The sequence below is a fragment of the Tamandua tetradactyla genome, chromosome 2 (assembly GCF_023851605.1).
Source record: "Tamandua tetradactyla isolate mTamTet1 chromosome 2, mTamTet1.pri, whole genome shotgun sequence".
NCBI lineage: Eukaryota > Metazoa > Chordata > Mammalia > Pilosa > Myrmecophagidae > Tamandua > Tamandua tetradactyla.
The window spans coordinates 5,838,620-5,859,803 of NC_135328.1; the positions used below are offsets into that span (position 1 = coordinate 5,838,620).

The following is a 21,184-nucleotide window of genomic DNA, read 5'->3' on the forward strand; positions in this document are numbered from 1 at the left end:
AGGATAGAGAACTATTGCAGTGGATGTGACAGCTACTGAAAAAACTTAATATTAGCGTGACAGCGATCCCCCCTGTTCACAAAGGCTGCTGCAGGTGGGGACATTCAGGACAAATTGTTTCGACTTCTGGGCTGGGCCAGAGACAGGATGTCCGGTAAGTAGCGCTACTAACTTTTTGGTGATTTTCTGACTTCCAGGGCCACCACTGGAATGACCAGTTGCTGAAGAGAATTTAGCATTCCTCATTGTATTTCTGGACTCTTTCCAAATTACCTGGTGGGAATGTCTGAGGGAAAATAAGAACGTACTCCTCAAACATAATCAGCACTTGGGAACCGTAATTTTTAAATGGCCTTAAAGTCAAGAATGCCGCGGTTTGTGTTGATAGAGATAGTGGGAAGTGCCTGTCTTTTTTGTTGCTCTTGAAAGAGGAGAAATCCTGAAAATATGTTTTATCTATTAAAATTTTAACACTTAAATTTTATAAACAGTGAAAATCCACTGGAAGATGCTATTTTCTGTCTAAGACAAGGATAGAAAGGAAAAAGAAAATCAGATTTTTATTGACTGAGTCAACTGTATGCATATACGAACTAGAATAATAAGGGGAGGGAAAACATCTAGACAAAATTGAACATCAGATCAATATTCTTAATAGTGCAGCATCATTGATTATGCTCCCAAACCGGTACACTGAAAAGGAGTTCCACCCGCCAGGCAGACCAACCTCAGTGAGGCAGTTTAAACCCCAGCAGATCCATTACCTCAGAGTTGTGAGATTTTAGAGCATGCAGGTAAGAAGGGCTTAATCAGTCCTCACAATGACAGATGATATGTATAGAACAAGTCAGGAAAGAAAAGGATTTCAATTTTGATACCAAAATCAATCTCTGTGGGACACCTCACCATACGTAAATAATGGTTTCAAATAAGAATACACACAGGTCGGTCCACTGCATACTGTTTGCACCACCCAGGAATCTTCTGCACCACAAGTGTCATTATTTCCCACACTCCAGGATGGGAACAGAGTGGGGCAGCAGGTAAACTTGTCAAGGCAAAGTTAGAAATCAGTAAAGGACTCAAGGAAATTTTTAAAATCTCACTATTTAAGATGCAGCAATCAAAATAAAACATGTCACTGGCTTCTGGTAACATTCTCATTGACGTATTAATAAATGAAAGAATGGTAGAAAACACAGTAAATAGACAAATGTTAGAAAAAATAAGGGCACCGGAAGATCTCTGAAAAAGACCTTTATTTTTAGTTCATTTTACTGATTTCATGGGTTACCATGTGTATGTTCCTTTTTCTATTAGGGTAAAGTTTTTCTTCCCTTTACCAACTTACAGCTAATTTAGCATCGTTAAATTCTCACTGATTAAAACCTTGCATTCAGATTTCATGCAGACTGTATATGGAGTGTTTCCATGAATGTCTTCCTCATCTTGTATCATTCCTCTTTGAAACCACTTCAGTGGTTTTCTGAAGTAGGGCAATGAATCAGAATGTCCAGCCCACGAACTCGCAGCAGGAACCCTGATAAATGCAGAGGTTGAACTCTTAAGCAAAGGTTATCAACAGGATTGGGTTAAGATAGTATTTGGAGAAGGGTGAGAGAAAAAATCATTTTGGTGTGTGTCTTAGAATCCTAGGGCTGCTGTAACAAAGTACCACAAACTGGACGGCTTGAAGCATCAGAAATGTATTGTCTCACAGTCCTGGAGGCTGGGAGTCCAAAACCAAGGTGCCGTTAGGGCTGTGCTCCATGGAGCCCATAGATTTCTTCCTTGCTTCTTACAGCTTCTGGAGTTTGCAGCAATCCTTAGCGTCCCTTGGCTTAGAGGTGCTTCTCTGCCTCGGTTTCCACGTGGCCTTCTTTCCTGGGTGCCTTGTGTCTCCTCTCTCTTTCTTATAAGGACACCAGTCATTTTGGATCAGGGCCCACCCTACTGCAGTTTGGCCTCATCTTAACTAATAACATCTATAAAGGTGCTATTTCCAAATAATGCCAGTTACAGGACCAGGGTTTAAGGCTTGAACATGTCTTTCTGGGGCACATAACTCAACCCATAGCCAGCATATATATGGCTAACATAATATTTACAAATGTCCACATATTCAAAACATTACAAATGTCATAAAATTTCAGAGTAGTAGCTATAAAACAATCATAAATTCCGTTTAACCCAGCCACACCATTTACTCTTTGTCTCCGTTGCATCATCCATACCTTGAATGGGTTTGATTGGGGACCCTGTACATTTTCACTGACCTCTAAAGTTCGACAACTATTTCTCCTGATTGAAGGTGCTTTCTCATGCCGGTTCCTTTTTCTGGAATGATCCTTACAGGCTGACTCTGACTCCCCGGGGAGAACCCCTATTCTTCGGCTCTTGCCCCAAACACTGCTTACTGCAGAGTCTTCTGATTCCCACAACTAGCCACTGGTGGTCTGTTTCTCCCAGCAGGCTGAACACTCTTTGCCAGCACCAGTGAGGCCTGTCTGATCACACTGCCCATACCTTGTTATAAAATGTTCCGTAAAAACTTGTTAAATGATGGAATAAATGAATAAATGCTTTGTAATCTACCTTATGTTTAAATCATACCAATGCAATAATTAAAAAAAAAAAGATTTTATTCTTTTAAGTAGCCAAGAAAGTATTTGGGGAAGAATCTGTCAAAGTAAAATGTTATTTAAAAATCAAATTTAAATGTCACAAAGAATTTTCCAAATTATGAAGTCTAAGGTATTTATTTTATAGGTCAAATAAGACTGTGCATGCAGCTTTTCAAAACCTGCAATGCAAAATTTAGCTGTTTACAGAATACAAATTAAGATTTTCAAAGTATTAACTCTATTCTGACAAATTCATTTAAATAAAATGATTACCAAATAAATTATTATTTTAATTTTTTAAGATGTAACATGCCAGTTATATAGATATATCTCACAAATAGTCTGTTCTAAAAATAAGGAATTATAAATCGTTGTTTTTGTAAAAATCTGATATGATGAAAAGTTTTTTAAATCATTTGCTCATTAATCAGTATATGTAAAACAGTTGTGTGAAAATAATTCTGCATGCCTACTATTATTTCAATATCAATGACAAAGAAATGTTTTAGCACTCTTGAATTTGAATAGCTCACTTCAGTTTTTGCCAGAAAATACACTTTAAAGTAGGCAAGAAAAATTAGCATTCTTTTCCAAATCAGTTGCCATCTCCCACATATCAAGAGTCCCCAAAAGATTCTGTCAAAATCAATTAGTTGGTTTGAAGCCTAAATATCTGGCTTCTACCCATCCATGGAGCCTGTCCTTGGGTTTAGGGAATTCCCTGCCCACTCTGCACCTCCACTGGCTGAGTCACCAACTCATCCGGGCCCTTCAGGTTCCGTATCTAATTATCATACATTTCATGACCAGGAAAAGAGATTTCTCATCAGGAAAACACTGGATGGCTCTCCTATTGATCCACTGTGGGTTTATAATGAGTGATCATTCCATGTTATTTGCCTAGGAAACTTGGAGGGGCATATTAATTTGAATACTTTTTTCTTGTTCCCCATATAAATGAAGATACATCTTAATCTATAATAAAAAGAATAAAAATTCATTGAAAACCACAGTTATGCAGTGTATTGAACAGATATTGCTCTTCTTAAAAATTGAGAATGCCAGAGTTTACAGTTTAATCTTGATGAAAGGAGCAACTGGGCTTTTAGAAACGCGGCTTGTGTCACACACTATGCAGTGACAGGAAAAATAGTCTATTTTTATGGTAAGATGAGTATTGTTTACCCTCATCAGGGTGGCATTTAAGCTCTTACATATAAATACGCTTTTTTGTCTTAAAATTATATAAGCAGTAACCCACAACTTCTTTAATTAAAAACATTATATAAGTACGAATTTTCAGATGCATAAATAGTTTGAAGTGCAGCCTGCAGAGAATTAAGATGCTCATTAGAAAGAAAAATGGATCAATGCCATGAGAAAAAGAATAGCCATTCCATATGATGAATTCTAATTGTGATATCCAAGAAAAAGTAATAAATGAGAATCATAGACATAATCAGTGTTAATAGACTTCCATTTTTCATTATCAAAATGGGAAAATAATTTTTAATAGTTCTTATCTATCACAACCCAATGAAATATCAAGGAAATTTTTATCTTTGAAAATGATTCTGATCATTTCACCACAGAAACTCAAAACATTAAAATAAGGAAAGGAGGGAGGAAATTAGAAAAGGCGATAATAAAACCCAAAATTGAGCACAGAGTGAAGAATTTTTGTGTGTTTCAAAAATGTCTTGATATTTTTCCATAAGAAACGAATGGTAATCTACAGATAATATTATTTTAAACAATTAAAAGTGGTTTTGAAAATAAGCCATGCTCAATTTCAGCAAGTACGGAGAAAAGACCTCATCAACTGAATGCCTCACTAGAGAAAGGAGTACAATTTTCCAAGGTATATTGGTAAATCTGAGAATCTATTCTCACACGACTGTGCTTCAATATTTCGAGTGGCTTCTGCTAGTCACAGATGGCCCTAGCTCTGGAACCCATCAGGCTCCTGAGCAAAAGATATGTAAATGCTGCTTCCACTACATCTATATTGTGTGAAGCCCACATCTAAGTGTTTCTGGGAATTTCCAGAAGGGACCTGCACTTGCTCGTGAAAAGTTCCAGTCAGTTACCATGTGACATTTTCACATTAGTCCTCACCAGCTTCCTGCAGTAGCCTCACACTCTCCTGCATTGAACATATTCCATCCACTTCTCCAGGCCACTGTTCTTACCTAGTGCAGCTGCAAATGCTGTAAACCAGGAGCTTCCTTGAGGTGCCCCTTACTGAAGGGCTGAGTCAGGAAGACGGTCCTCTTCCTCCCTTCTATTGACACATTTGAAAAGTAGTGCCAGAAGCTTCAGAGCTTTTGGTAACCCCATTCTTTCATTTTTGCATGCAACTCTTCGTCCACGGGGCTCCCTCCTCCATGGGGTGCAGGCATCAATAAATAGGGTGGGTCCAGGAGATGAATCTTACTGACAGAAACAATTATGATCTCCTGCAGACCAGACTTTGCCTGGGACGACGAAGCATTGGTAACTGTACTACACTCACCCACCTGCTGGCTGGTCTCACTTTAGCTCGTGACCAGGAACTTCTCGAGGGCCCACAGTACTGGTCAGCCATCTTAACATGCTCCCTGATTTATTCACTCTCTCATTCTCCCCGATTATGGCACCCTACCTTCTTCATCCTCAGCTCTCCTGAGTGACTTATGTAAAAGGACAATGGCCTTAAAAAGAATAGAGCTCTGACCCACAACCTGCAGCAGCCAGCCCCATGAGGTCAAACCACTCTCTGTAACAGTCCAGGAAGCCAAACAACCACCCCTTTAAAATTTGGCTCCAAAACAGCTGAGACGTAATCAGTAACTGAGAACTCCCCTCATTTTTCCCCTAGCTCCAAGGTAGGACCAAACAGAGAAAGACAAATGCGCTCCCCTAACCACCACATAGATAGCTCACTTCTAATTATCGCACCTGCAGCTTTGCCATGCCAATGCCTCCAGTCAGGGCATGCTTGAAGACTTCCCTTTTTTCTTTCAGTCTGAAGTTTTTCTATTCCCTGCTAGTGTTTGGCTCTCTGTCAAAAACAAGTGACAGTGGGTTCATAGAGATCACAAATACATTGATCTCACACATTCTTACTTGCTCCAGAATATTCCACTTACTTTGAACCTCTCCCCCCATTTTAACTATTCTCTGGCTCCATAGGGATCTCAAACACATTGAGTCCTCAAATTCTTACTCATTTATTTTTTCTGTACAGCCCATCTGGGCCTGTAGAATTTCCATGGTCTATCATTGTAATCTCTTTGTTGCCACTTGCTTTCATTCTTCTTTACTGTCCAAAACTCTTGGCTAAACCCAGGAGCCTATCCTCTTTATCCTGCACATAGGCAGCTGAGTTGCTGGAGCGAATCATATATCTGGGCTGCTGAATTCACTTTCAATTCATGACTACATATATCAGGAGGGCTCTCATCATTGCCAAACAGATCTACTACCTTTCACTGGGAAATTCTCTATTCCAGTTATTAAGATGGCTCATTCATGATTTCTCTCTTCTCCCTGAGTCTCATAGAATCACTCCCCACCCATTTACCCATTTTCAGATGATGACTTCATCTCATCTCAATATTATGAATGTGATTAATCCTGCAGAATGGTGTACTTGGAGGTGTTGGGATGGGAAGATTTATTGTATACTTTTTTTTTATTGTGGAAACATAGAGAATTAGCAATTAAAGAAACAATGAAAATTCAATGTAGTATATGATAATGGATTAGATTAAGAATGAAGGAGAAAAGGCTCAAGGGGATATTAAAGAGAACATAAGAATATTTGCCTCATTATTTAATTCCTTCATTTTCCATAACTAAATCTACAAACCTACCAGCCCCTAAACCCAGAACTTCTACCTTCTTTCCTGATAAAATGGGAAAATTCCGAAGTTCTTATTTTACCAGAGTCTCATCCTGAAATTTATACAACTGATAAGATTGCCATATTTAGAAAATAAAAAATATAAGATAGACATTTAAATTTGAATTTCAGATAAACATGCACATTTTTAGTCTGTTCCATGAAACACTTGGGGAATAGTTATACTAAAAATTACTTGTTGTTTATCTGAAATTCAAATTTAACTGGGAATTCTGCATTTTATCTGGAAGCCCTGTAGACTGTATCCTATTACCTTGTGTTATGGATTGAATTGTCCCCCAAGAAAAGATATGTTCAAGTCCTAACTCCTCATTCTACGAATGTGACATTATTTGGAAATAGGGTCTTTAAAGATGTTATTAGTTAAGATGAGGCCAAACTGCAGTAGGCTGTGCCCTCTCCAATATGACCGTTGTACTTATAGGAAGGGGAGACACAGATGGACAAATGAAAGGAGGACAGCATGTGCCCACTGAGGCAGGGAACAGCAAGGACTGCTGGCCCCTGCCAGAAGTCAGGAAAGGGGAATGAAACAGATAGCTCCCTACAGACTTCTGAGGACGCTTGGCCCTTCTAACACCTTCTAGCCTTTAGGGCTGTGAAACAATAAGTTCTACTCTTTTAAGTCTCCCAGGTTGTGTTACTTTGTTACAGCATCCCTAGGAAACTAAGACATCTCCTAAAGACTTTCTACAAGGGTTATCTGCTCTCTTCCTACAAAATAAAAGTTTCTCTCTCTCTTGTTCTTGCTGCTTGCTGACAGTTAACTAACTCTCCACAGATTACCCTAACTATATACAAATTTTCATCTCCCATCCACTCTGAAACCTACTTCATTCCAGCTTCCATCAACAAAACTGCTCTCATCCAAATAACTGCATCCATATCAATAAGTAAAGTAGCAACTTGTCTGATTATATCTTACTTCTTAGCAAGATCCAGACATAGTTGATTCCCCTTCCTTTTGAAATTTCTTTAAGTACCATCTCACTTGAAGTCCATAATACCATACTTACTTTGAATATATGTTGAAGGTTCACAGCTTTACATTTCTAGCCCTAACTGCAACCTTGAGCTTTAGAATGTATATCCAACCTCCAATGTTGATGACTGCAATCATTTTAGATAGGTATATGGCCAACTGAAGATAAAACAACAGCTCCCAACCCATCCTGAAACTATGCATGGCATGGCCACTTGGCTCAATTTTGACCAATGGTTTATAAGTGGAATTACTGAACGCAGAATCTAGAACTGTCTTTCTAGAATATGGGCATGCCCTCTTATGTCCTTATTCTGGATGATGGCTTGAATGCAGTTTGAGATGAAACAAGCATCTTGGATTGTGAAGTGCAAGCTGAAGATGGTGGAGCAAACATCTCAAAAGAGCTCAGGCCCCTGATCTTTGTGAGTGACCATGTGGGCCTCAAAGGCCACTTGTGTTTGAGATTTTATTTTGCTAACAGATCTCTGCAGGATCTGGCCATGGATTATATCTCCAGCTTCTTCTCATGTCCTTCTTATTGCTCACTCTATTCCAATTCCATGGCCTCCTCCTACTTCCCAGACTAGATCAAGTCCTTTATCCCTACAGGGCTTTTGCATATGTTATGGTTTCTGCCTGGAGCCCTCTCTTGGAATCTTCCCAAAGCTGGCTCTTTCTTATATCCACCACAAATCTTCCAATATCCCTGACAATACAACTTCAAAAGCTGACATACTTGGTCAGTTTTCACCTCGTCCTACATTTCCTCTTCAAAAGCACTTCAGAGCATTTCACTTAATTTCTTTGTTTGGGTGTCGTAGTTTGAAGCTGTTCTGTACCATAGAAAAAAAGGTCATGTTCTTTTTTATTGTGAAAAAGAACATATATAGAGAAAAGCAATAAGATTCAAAGCATACCACAACAATAAGTTGTAGAACAAGTTTCAATTTGGTATGGGTTACAATTCCACAATTTTAGGTTTTTCCATGCAGCTGCTCCAAGACACTGGAGACTAAAAGAAGTATCAATATAATGATTCAGCAGTCATACTCATTTGTTAAATCCTATCTTCTCTGTTATAACTTCCCCTTCTCCTTTGATCTTTCTCCTAATCACTAAGCGTATATGGGCTACATTGATCAGAACTTTTTCATGTTGGAAAGGGCTATTGATAATATGGGATAGGGGGATGGGGCTAGTTGATGTTCTGTAGAGTCTGGCCCCTCTGCATTTCAGAACTTACCTGACCTAGGAACCCATCTGTAGGTTCCAGATTTCTGGAAAGTAATCATAGTGCTTGGAACCTTTGTAGAATCTCAGATATAGCCCTAGGTGTTCCTTAGGGTTGGCAGGGATGGTTTTGGTTGGGGTTTGGCAGACCGTGATAGCAGTAATATCTAGCTTGCATGAGAATAGTCCAAAGTAGCTTCTGGACTCTATTTGAACTCTCTCAGCCACTGCTACCTTATTTGCTAAAACTCTTTTCTTCCTTTTGGTCAGGAAGGCATGTCAATCCCACAATTCCAGGGCCAGACTCATCCTGGGATTCATATCCCACATTTCCAGGGAGACTTACATTCCTAGATGTCATGTCCCATGAAGGCAGGAGGATAATGATTCACTTACAGAGTTGGACGTAGAGAGAGGCCACATCTGAGCAACAAAAAAAAAGTCCTCTTGAGGTAACTCTTAGGCATAACTATAGGTAGGCTAAGCTTCTCTGCTGCATTAATAAGCTTCACAAGAGCAAGCCCCAAGTCCAAGCTCTTGGCCTATAGACCCAGTAGTTCTTAATGTTTGAGACAGTATTAGATGTTTCCCTGGTGGTAAAGCTTATAGTTTCATATTGTTTCTTCCATTCCTCAATGGACTTTGCCAATAATTTTTAATTATCTGCTCAACATACTCTGTGATGTATCCAGGCATTACATTACGCTGTACAGACTTGCAAGCCCTCATTACCATTCTGGGCTCCCTGTGTTTGGGTTGTTCAAACGATCTATCCAGACAGGTTGAATTCGATTATGTGCTACAGAAAATTTAGGTTCTGGTCAAATTAACCTGTCTTCCTTTGGTCTCACAGAGTAGGTGAAGTTCTAAAATACAATGTCTTCCTCACCCCTGTATTCTGATTTCCCGTAGGCCTGACCAGACTGGCTTTGTTTTTATCTCTAATTAAAGCCTGGCCTCTTTTTCAAATGTTTAAACAGTTGTTGCATGTGGCAATGCTGACCTTCAGACATGCAGAACCCCTACTCTAAGCCTTAGGTGTCACACTGGTAACCAAAGTTCCAGGGAAATACCAGGTTATACATACGTAGCGTGGCCTCTCAAAATCCTGAAATAGCAAATACCGCACTGGACTAAATGTGACTACTTTAAGAGCTCACAGTCTAGACTCCAATTTTCCTATAGGTATTTTCTAAATGAGACATTGTCATATTTGCTCTTTTCTTTCTGACTCATTTTGCATCACAAAATGTCCCACGTCATTCAGAACGTTGCATGCCTCAAGACTTTGTTCCTTTCTGTAGCAGCACAATACTTGATCATATGTATATACCACAGTTCGTCATTCTTCTTCTCTGTCTGTTTCAGTCACTTCCATCCTTTGGGGATCATGTGTAATATCAAAGTCAACAATCCATCAACACTCTCAATTGCAGGTAATTGTCACTGCTCCTAAGAGCAAATTAACCGATAAACACACCTTCACCAAATAGAAAATCCAAATCTTCCCTTAACTTTTGTCCCTCCCCCCATTAGTTACTCCTGGTAATACTGTGGTACTGTTGATGTCTTCCTATTAAATATAGCCCATTGCATGAAATAATAGTTTTCCCCTATACTCTGATATTATTTACTCTTTGTACAAGAATCATATCTTTGAAGTAGTTCATGCAAGAACTCATTTATATTTGTAGTGTTAATCGGTGGGATACATGGCTCTATACAACCCCTTTCAATCATAGCAACCTTCAATATGGCAATATTATTATGGACCTGCTAGTGAACTGCCTTCACTTATATCTATTCCCTTACATTTAAGTTCAAACTCATTAGCTAACCATTCATCCATCTCTAGCTTCCATCTATTTCTAGGTCCCCTTATTATAAGCCTGTGAGTTTACCTTTACCATGGTCATAAAAGTGAATTCATGCAGTATCTATCCTTTTTTGTCTGTCTTATTTCACTCAGCATTATGTCCTTAAGGTTTATCCATCTTTGTCATGTGCTTCAGGACAACATTTTCATCTTACTGCTGATAATATTCCATCAAATGCATATACCACAGTTTGTTTATCCCCTTGGCTTTTGATGGGTTGGATTGTTTCCATCTTTTGGCGATTATGAATAATGCTGCTATGAATATCAGTGTGCAAATGTTTGTTTGTGACACTGCTTTGAGTTTTTTTGGGTATATACTGAGTAGTGGTATTGCTAGATAGGGCAACTCAATATTTAGTTTTCTAAGAAACTGCCAATCTTCATCCACAGCAGCTGTACTATTATACAGGCCCACCAGCAGTGCATAAGTGTCCCAGTTTCTCCACATCTTCTTCAACATATGTAATTTCCTGTCTGTTTAAAAGTAGCCATTTCTTACAGGCATGAGGTGGTATCTCATTGTAGCCTTAATCTGCATTTTCCTTATAGCTAACGAAAATGAGCATCCCTTCATATACTTTTTAGCCATCTGTATTAGCTCTTTGGAGAAATGCCTATACATATCTTCAGCCCATTTTATATTGGGTTCTCTGTTCTTTTGTTGTGGAGTTACATGATTTCTTTAAGTATACATAATACCAAACCCTTATCTGATTCGTGATTTTCAAATATTCTCTCTGATTGATTTGGCTGCCTCTTCACCTTTTGGTCAAAGTCTTTTGAGACATAGAAGCATTTGATATTGAGGAGTTCCCATATATCTATTTTTTCTTGCATTATTTATGCTCTGGGTATAAAGTTTAGGAAGTTTAGGAAGCTACCTCTTATTACTAGGTCTGGAAGATGTTTCCCTTTATTTTCTTCTAGGAGTTTTATGGTACTGGTTCTCATATTTAGGTCTTTGATCCACTTTGAGTTTTTTTTTGTGTGTAGGGTATAGGGTAAGGGTCCTCTTCCATTCTTTTGGCTATTGATATCCATGTCCATTTATTGAAAAGTCCATTTATTCAGTTGATTTGGGGGCTTTGTCAAAGATCAGTTGACCATAGGTTTGGTGGTCTATTTCCACACTCTCGGTTTGATTCCATTGGTCAATACTTCTACATTTGTGCCAGTACCATGCTCTTTTGACCATTGTGGCTTTTTATTAAGCTTTGAAGTTAGGAAGTGTTAACCTTTCACTTCATTCTTCTTCTTTTTTTAAGAATATTTTTAGCTATTTGAGGTCTCTTTCCCTTCCAAATGAATTTGGTAACAATCTTTTCTAAGTCTTCAAAGTAGGTTGTTGGAATTTTTATTGATATTGCATTGAATCTGTAGATCAGTTTGGGTAGAATTGACATCTTAACCACATTTATCTTTCCTATCCATAAGTAAGGACTGTCTTTTCACCTATTTAAATCTTCTTGGGTTTCTTTTAGCAATGTTATGCAGTTTTCTGTGTACAAGTTCTTTACATCTCTTGTTAAGTTCATTCCTAGATACTTGATTATTTTAGTTGCAATTTTCAAAGGAATTTTTTTCTTAATTGACTCCTCGGTTAGGTCACTACTTGTGTATAGAAACATCACTGATTTTGCACATTAATCTTAATATTCCAAGACCTTGCTGAATTTGTTTCTTACCTCAAGAAGATTTGTTATAGACTTGACAGGATTTTCCAAGTACAATATCATGTCATCTGCAAATAATGAAAGTTTTACTTGTTCCTTTCCAATTTGAATATCTTTTATTTCTTTTTCCTGCCTGAGTGCTCTAGCTAGAGCTTCTAGTACAATGTTGAATAATAGTGGTGACAGAGGGCATCCTTGTCTCATTTCTGATATAAGGGGAAAGTTTCAGTTTCTCTACATGAGTATGATGCTGGCTGTGGGTTTTTCATATATGCCCTTTATCATATTGAGGAAGTTTCCTTTGATTCCTATCTGTTGAAGTGTTTTTTTGTCGAATGCTTTGTTGAGATGATCATCTGATTTTCCCCTTTCAAATTGTTAATGTGCTGTATTACACTGATTGATTTTTTTTGTGTCGAACCACCGTATCATTTCTGGTATAAACCTGACTTGGTCATGGTCTATAATTTTTTAATGTGTCATTGGATTCCATTTATAATATTTTGTTGAGAATTTTTGCATCTATGTTCATTAGAGAGATTGGTCCATAGTTTTCCTTTCTTCTAGCATCTTTACCTGGTTGGGAAATTAGAGTGATGCAGCCTCACAAAATGAGTGAGGTAATGTTCCTTTTCCCTCAATTATTCTAGAAAGTCTTGACAGAATTTATATTAGTTCTTTTAGGAATGTTTGGTAAAATTCCCCTGTGAAGCCCTCTGGCCCTTGTAGGAAGATTTTGATGATGGAGTGAATCTGTTTACATGTGACTGGTTTGTTGAGATCTTCTATTTCTTCTCGAGTCAGTGTAGAGGTGGGGGCAGATCTGGGAGGCTCTGTGGGGGCACGGGGGCAGGTGTGCAGGCAGGGTGCGGGTGCACTTGTGGAGCATGGAGGTCATAGGTATCTGGGCACAGGATAGGTGTGCAGTGGTGGGGGCACAGGGGGCTGGGTGGGGGCTTGTGTGCACAGGGCTGGGGGTTGGGGTGCTTGGGTGGGGTGGGTGAGGTGTGGGTATGGGGGGTGGGTGTGCTTTACACAGTGGCAGAGAATCCAGGGGTAAGTGAACATGCACAAGTTGTGGGGGACATGGGAGTACCTGTTGTGGATGCACAGGTCTGTGGGGGCAGGGCACGGTTATGTGCTTGTGGGGGGCGTGGGGACTGGACACAGGTGTGCATGTGTACAGGGGTGAGGGTGTGTATGGTGCAGATGTACACTTGAGCACCTATGGGGGGCAGGGTGTGTATGAGGGGTTGGAGAGTGTATACATGTCCATGGGTGGGGGAGGGGGCACGTGGCATGGATGTGCAGATGACCACCTACGGGGCTAGGGAAGGGCAGGCTAGGATGAGATGGGTGCATGGGTCCTGGGAGGGGTGAGACAAGGATGCACAGACTCCGGGGGTGGCAGCACAGGATACTTGGGGCACCAGTACCCAGGGAGCGGGGCAAGTAGAGGTTGCGGGTTGGGGGTGGCAGCACATGTGGGTGTGGAGTGTTCAAGAGAATGACTTGGCTTATTTTCTAGTCCCTATCTCCCCATCCATGCGCTCCTGAGGGCTCCAGATCTCCATTTGGAAAGGGCGGTGTTAGGCTCTTTGCACTAGCTGGATAGTCTCTGATTCTCTGTATTTGTTTTTTTTCATCAGGGACCTCCCAGGTCATTTGCACCCTGGAATCACTGTCCTGGTTGATTTCTGTGACTTCTCTAGCTGTTCCTTGGAACAGGGGTGAACTTGGTCAATCCTATACCGCCAATTGGTCATGTTCTTTTCATACATTCCCGTAGGTGTAGACCTACTGTGAGGGGAACTTTTTGATAGGTGGTGAGATGTTACCCACCCCCTTCAAGATGGGTCTTAATCTTCTTACTAGAGTCCTTTAGAGGAGGATAAAATAGACACAGAAGCTAAGAGATGAAATTAAAACGAGCTCACAGAGAAAAGCCCCGGAGAAGCTGAGAGGACCCATAGAAGCTAAGAGAGACAGAGAGCCACTGAAGACAAAAGCAAAAAGCAATGAATCTCTGGAGAGAAGGACCAGCAGCCTGACATCAGAGTCCAGCTATCATCCTATTGATGCCTTGAGATGAACATTTTCATGGCCTAAGAACTATAATTTGTAAGTTATTAAATCCCCATTGTAAAAGCCAATCCATTTCTGATATATTTCATTCCCACAACTTGAGCAAACCCAAACAACTTCTTTATATACTCTTCCTTCCATTATGAGGTAAACCAATGCCGACAGGTAATTGCTCCCTTTTATTATCTGGTTCAGTAAACAATACCTGACATAAAGTGAGTGTTCATTCAATCTATGATCTTAAAGGATGAATGTTGAATCTCACTCCCTCAAAGAAATGGCATTGGAACACTTCATTGAGAGCCCCAGCTATAGCAGATATCATCTAAAGTAGGGCTTTTTAACCTTTCCATACCATGGTCCACAGAGAGAATGGTAGCATTTGCAGGGAGGTAAATGACTGAGAATGGTCACACATGGGGGTGACTCGCTCAGCATCCCTTTTGAGCCTGGCCATCTGGCTGCCCAGGAGTTGAGAAGAGCCATAACTCACATACTATCATGCACCCATTCTCTGACCACTAATAACATTTATCTTGATTGGGAAACTGGCCCTGGATATGCCCAGATTTGCAATATTGAAGCAGATGGTCTAGCACTGCAATGCTATCAGCAATTGCACCAACAGGTTTTGCTGGATAATTACAGTGGCAGTGAAAATGCTCCTTAGACCAGAAATTTCACAAATATCTTTTTCTGGTTGGTGATGCCATATACCCTACATACTTAAGTGTGTCATAAAACCCACAAAGAACATAAAAGATTTTAGTTCATTACTTCCATGTCTTCTTTTCTGGTGTTCAAGTTAGACTAAAAGAATTTCATCCCCTCTACCAGTTTGAAACTGTTGTGTACCCCAGAAAAGCCATGGTCTTTAATCCTGATTCAATATTGTTGGGTGGGATTTTTTTTATTAAGTTGCTTCCATGGAGATGTGATCCACCCAATTGTGGTTGGGTCATTTTGATTAAGTGGTTTCCACAGAGATGAGTCTCCATCCATTCATGGTGGGTCACTTACTGGAGTCTTTTAAGAGGAAACCATTTTGGAAAAAGTTTCAGAGCTGTCACAGACAGAGATGTTTGGAGAATGTGTGAATTTGAATCTATTATACACCCCAGAAAAGTCACGTTTTAATACTTATTCAATCTTTTGGAGATAGCCATTTTTTAAAACCTGATTAAAAATTATAGGGCAGAAAGTTTTGATTAGTTTATTTCCATTAGATGTGGCATGTCCAATTGTGGGTGTATTAGATGAGATGTCATTTCACCCATTCAAGGTGGGTCTTGATTAGTTTTTTGGAGTCCTTTAAAAGAGGAAACATTTTGGAGAGAGCTGAACTGACAGAGAGAGCAGATTCTTGGAGAATTGGAGAACAGTTGCTTCAGAGAACAGAGGCAAAGATGTTTGGAGATGCTTGGACCCCAGCAGACATTTGTGTGTGTCTTCTTATGAGCTGTTAAGCAAGTCAGAACCTGGAGAGAGCCAAGAGAGGCCAAGAGATGAAAGCCAGCCCCTGAGAAGCAAAGTCAGGAAACCCCACAAGACAGAGGCTGGAAGCAATGGAGCCCAGGAGTAAGGGACCAGCAGATGTGCCTTCCCTGCTGTCAGAAGTGTTCTTGACCCATTGGCCTTTCTTGAATAAAGGTATCTTTCCCTGGATGCCTTAGTTTGGACATTTTCACAGGCTTGGAACTGTAAACTTATAACTTATTAAATTCCCCTTTATAAAAGCCATTCTAATTCTGATATATTACATTCCAGCAGCTTAACAAACTAATATAGATTTTGGTACCAAAGAAGTGGAGTGCTGTTTGGTTTGCAAATACCAAACATGTTGGAACAGCTTTTTAAATGGATAAGGGGAAGAAGCCATAAGAGTTGTGAGGTGCCTGATAGAGAGGGCCTAGAACGCTTTGAAGAGATGGTTGGTAGAAATGTGAACTCCAAAGAGACTTTTGACAAGGCATTAGACAGAAATGATGCACGTGTTATTGCAAACTGGAAGGAAGACATTTTTTGTGGACCAAAAGCAAAATTTGAGAGTGATGAACTTGGATATTTAGCAGAAGAAATTACCAAACTTAATGTGGAAAATGCAGTCTGCTGCTCTTTGCAGCTTATAGCAAAATGCAAGAGGAAAGAGATAAGTTGAGAACTGAACTCTTGCATACAAAGAAACCAGAAATTGATGACTTGGAAAATTCTTGACTTCCAGGAAGTGAGAATCCAGTAAACAGGGCCCCACATGTGTATTTAACCAAACATGGAAGCAGTCAGCCATTTCAGAAAAAGCAAGGATTGGAGATGGAGTTATCCAGAAAAGACTTGTGGAAAGTCCTATTGACTGGTGGTTATGATTCCTGCCAACTGTACAGAAAACCAGTAGTGTTGCAGGATCTATATAAATGAAACCATTGCCAATCTGGACTAAAAGGGACAGAAATGGGACAAATTGAAGGAAAAATGTTTTCAGAGGCAGAACCATGGAAGCTAAAGTCTGGATCCAGGAAATCTCAGGCTGGAAGAATGGACACATCCATAGACATGGAGAGGGCGAGTTTGCCCTGAAAGCAGAGGGTGGGCCTTCCTCTTCGTTGCTCAGGAAGAGTTTGCTTATGTTGTCCAAGTGTGAAGTGCATAAGCCAGGGGTTGGGGGGAGCCTGGCTGCCACCCCATTGTTCGGGAGGGGTTAAGCATGTGCCCTGGAGAGGGTAGAGATCCCAGGTGCTTCCCTGATGAATGGAGAGGGTAAAGCTGAGAAAGAGGGGGTTCCCCCAATGAACCCAGTGTTGCAGCACACACCAGCATTTGGAGCAAGCCAGACCACTACATGGGCCTTTGCAAAGGGTGGTACTGCCAGTTTCTAAAGCTGGAAGATAAATGACTCTCAGAATTTGAAATCTAATGGAGTTTGCCCTTCAAATTTTCACAACATATTGAACTTTAAAAATATATATTTTCTTATTACTGGTACAGTTTATGCAAGGGATGCATTGAGTAAATGAAGTACAAGTAGGTCTGGTAGTAATCTATAGTTTGGGTTTTTCTTTGTTTGCTATATGGTGGGGCTCACATTTCATTCTTTTTCTATGTGAGTATCCCATTACTGCAGCACCATTTGTTGAATTTTTGCTTGTTTGTTTGTTTTTGTTTTATTTTGAGAAGTACATGGGCTGGGAATCAAACCTGGATCTCCTGCATGGCAGGTGAGAATTATACCACTGAACTACCCTTGCAACCCCTATAATTTGGGTTTTAAGGTAAGGAATTAGGGCATTTAGGACAACATAAGCAAAAAATAGGAAATCATAATAATGCACAGAAATCAGGCTTTCTGAATGGGTTTGCATCATAGTTAGCAACGTTAGCATCACCTGGGGAGACTTTAGAAACATACTGATACCTGGGTTCCATACCAGACCAGCAGAATCAGAATCTCTGGCAGTGGGCACCTGTAGTGCATAGCTTTAAAAATTCCTCAGACGATTCTCAGGTGCAGCCAGGTATAGAACTGGGGTACAGTGGTCCCCAAATGTACTGTGCATCAAAACACGTTACAAAACAGGTTTCTGGACCCATTCCAAGAGTTTCTGATTCAGTATTTCCCAGGCCCAAGAATTTATCTTTCTAAAAAATTCCCAGATGAAGATTATGCTATTGGTCCAGGGTCTACTCTAACGTTTCCCACTATTAGGAACTGTTCCATCCAACAGAGCAGATTTATATGGTCAAAAGCCCTGGCAATGTCCTCTTCTGCAGAGACATTAACAACCTGATACTGTGACAGCTAAATTAAGAAAAGGAAGATATGGAAAGTCCAGCATTCCTTGGAAATGTTCTTAAAGCATTTTATTTTCTATTTCCTTTCCATGACCAGAGTTGAATGTTCAAGACGTCAACTATTTACACTTAAAATGTAAGTGTAAGTATTTACACTTAAAATATACTGAACATTCCAGAATGTTCAGAACTCTTGATATTGAATCCACTGGCTGGTGGGTGCTAGAACAAATAATATAAAAAAAAACAAAAAGAGAAAAAGAGGGAGAATGGATGAATCCAATATGAGGGAAGAAAGGTGAGACAGAATATTACTTCAGATACCTAAACCAAGCAATGAATTTCCCTAATTTCAAATCTGGTAAAAAAAAAAAAATGATTACTTGAAATTAAATGTTTAAATTAAAAAAAAATGCAGGGAAAATTTTGCTTTTTGACCAACATGGAGTAAGAGGGACAGAATTTACCATCTCTGTGGAAAAGTAATAAAAAAAAGAACTGAGCAAAATAGATGAAGGTTTTCAAGACACTAGAAAATTGAACAAAGAAAGTTCTCAATCCCAGCAAGATGGGAAAGAAATTAGGTTAGCCTCACAACTGCCTCAGCTTCCTGCTATTAGGGAATTTTCAGGATAGGAGTACAAAGTGGGAACCCAAGTGGAACCTGATAGACTCTGAGTTGATGAGACAGAGCTGGGAGTCTGCAGAGACCAAAGTGGCTAGAGTCTGTAGGACATAATACTAGGAAGGTGTGTTAGTTAGATTCAGTTGTCAACTTGGCCAGGTGAGCATACCTAGTCTTGTTGCTGTGGACATAAGCCAATGGTACGTGAACCTCATCTGTTGCTAATTACATCCACAGTCAGCTAGGAGGCGTGTCTGCTGCAATGAGTGACGTTTGACTTAATTGGCTGGTGCTTAAATGAGAGAGCACAACGTATCACAGCTAAGCAGCTCGGCATTCTTCATCTCAGCACTAGCAGCTCAGCCCAGGCCTCTGGAGATGCAGAAAGAAGACACCCAGGGGAAGGTTGTTGGAACCCAGGGGCTTGGAGAGAAGACCAACAGAGACCATCTTGTGCCTTCCACGTAAGAAAGAACCTCAGTGGAAAGTTAGCTGCCTTTCCTCTGAAGAACCAACAAAATAAATCCCCTTTTATTAAAAGCCAATCCGTCTCTGGTGGGTTGCATTCCGGCAGCTAGCAAACTAGAACAGAAGGAAAGAACTGCAAAGAGAAGAAAATGCAGAGATCTTCAGAGATCACCCCTCAAGTATTCAGCAGACACCTAATCAGCACATGTGAGGAAACCAGCCGAAGCCAGGGAAAGCTCCACCTGTACGATTAGAGAGAGCAGCCCGTGGCTCACACACAGAGCTGAGAACACTACCTGTTCCTCACAGCTACACCAGAAAACCTCATAATTCACTGGGCCTTGGGACGAGTACTCAGAGGGGGCCTTACCTCAGAAGTGGGAAATCCTTAGCCCTCAATTAAACCATACTCTGGTCCTGCCTAACAAATCTTAAATGCAAGCCTGGAAAGAACCAACAGTATTTAAGTAACAACTGCATCCCAGAATAAAGCTCAACAATATGTATTGGAATTCAGAAGTATCTACCCCACAATGAGGTCAAAGTCCACAATGCCTGGCTTCCAATATTAAATTAATAGACATACAAAGAAGCAGGGAAATACAATAAATAAATGAGAAGAAAGAGAAATCAATCTGGAAATTGACCCAAAATTGACAAGAATGTTAGAATTAGCAGACAACATTGAAACAGTCGTAATGATTAAATTCTATATGTTCAAGAGAGTAGAGGAAAGACTGCCCATGTTCTCTAGATGCATGCAAGATGTAGAAAGGATCAAAATCTAACTTCTAAAGATGAAAGTTTCAATATCTAAGATGAAATAGTGAATGGGATTAATGGAAGATTAGATTTTGCATAAGAAAGGTTTAGTGAACTTGAGCACATATGAATAGAAGGTATCCACAGTGTAACACAGAGCAGAAAGAGAATTTTTAAAATATACAGATTTCCAGTGAGTTGTGGCCCAAATTCAAGTGGACTAATATAGGTAAAAGTGATGTCCCCAAAAGAGAAGAGAGAAGGGGAAGTCAGAAAAATATTTGAAGAAATAATGGTAATTTTTATCTAAATTCTACAAAAATTAATCCAGAGACCCAAACACAAAATGGGTATGAAAAATAAAATTTTAAAAGCAGAGGACACATTGTATATAAAGGAGCAAAGAAAAGGCCAGCAGATTATTTACTGGAAACAATGCAAAAGACAGTAGACAAGGTCTTAAAAGAACTGAAAGAGAAAAAAAAATCCTAGAATTCTATACTCAGTGCAGAGATCTTTCACAGATGAAGGCAAAATAAAGACATTTCAGAACTAAAGAGCTGAAAAATGAACCAAAAGCAGACCCACACTTCAAGGAATATTAAAGGAAGTCCTTCAGGTGAAAGGAAAATAACACCAGATATAAGTAAATGTGAATCTATACAAAGGAAAGAAGAGCACTGCAAAAGGTAGTTATAAAGGTAAAATAAAGGATTTTTCACTATCATTCAAATCTCTACAAGATAATTGACTGTTTAAAGCAAAATCATAACAAGTTAATGTGGGATTAATGACATAAATAAAAGTAAAATGTATAACAATAGTAGCACAGTGCCAGAGGGGGAGGATGGAAGTACACTTTTTTTTTATTAATTAACAAAAGAATTAACAAAACAATTAGAAATCATTCCAATCTACATGTACAATCAGTAATTCTTAATAACATCACATAGTTGCATATTCATCATTTCTTAGTACATTTGCATCGATTTAGAAAAAGAAATAAAAAGACAACAGAATAAGAATTAAAACAATAATAGAAAGAAAAAAAAAACCTATACCTCACATGCAGCTTCATTCAGTGTTTTAACATAATTGCATTACAATTGGGTAGTATTGTGCTGTCCATTTCTGAGTTTTTATATCCAGTCCCGTTGTAC

The 21,184-nt window shown here is 39.5% G+C and overlaps 1 long non-coding RNA gene across 1 annotated transcript in view; it reads right to left on the minus strand.

The window, feature by feature from the left end:
* Nucleotides 1-1,294: 1,294 nt before the first annotated feature.
* Nucleotides 1,295-21,184, minus strand: part of LOC143658887 (uncharacterized) — a 39,467-nt gene continuing 19,577 nt past the window's right edge. Inside the window, exon 3 of the long non-coding RNA XR_013163354.1 lies at nucleotides 1,295-1,540. This is a non-coding gene — a long non-coding RNA (uncharacterized LOC143658887). The remainder of the gene's footprint in view (nucleotides 1,541-21,184) is intronic.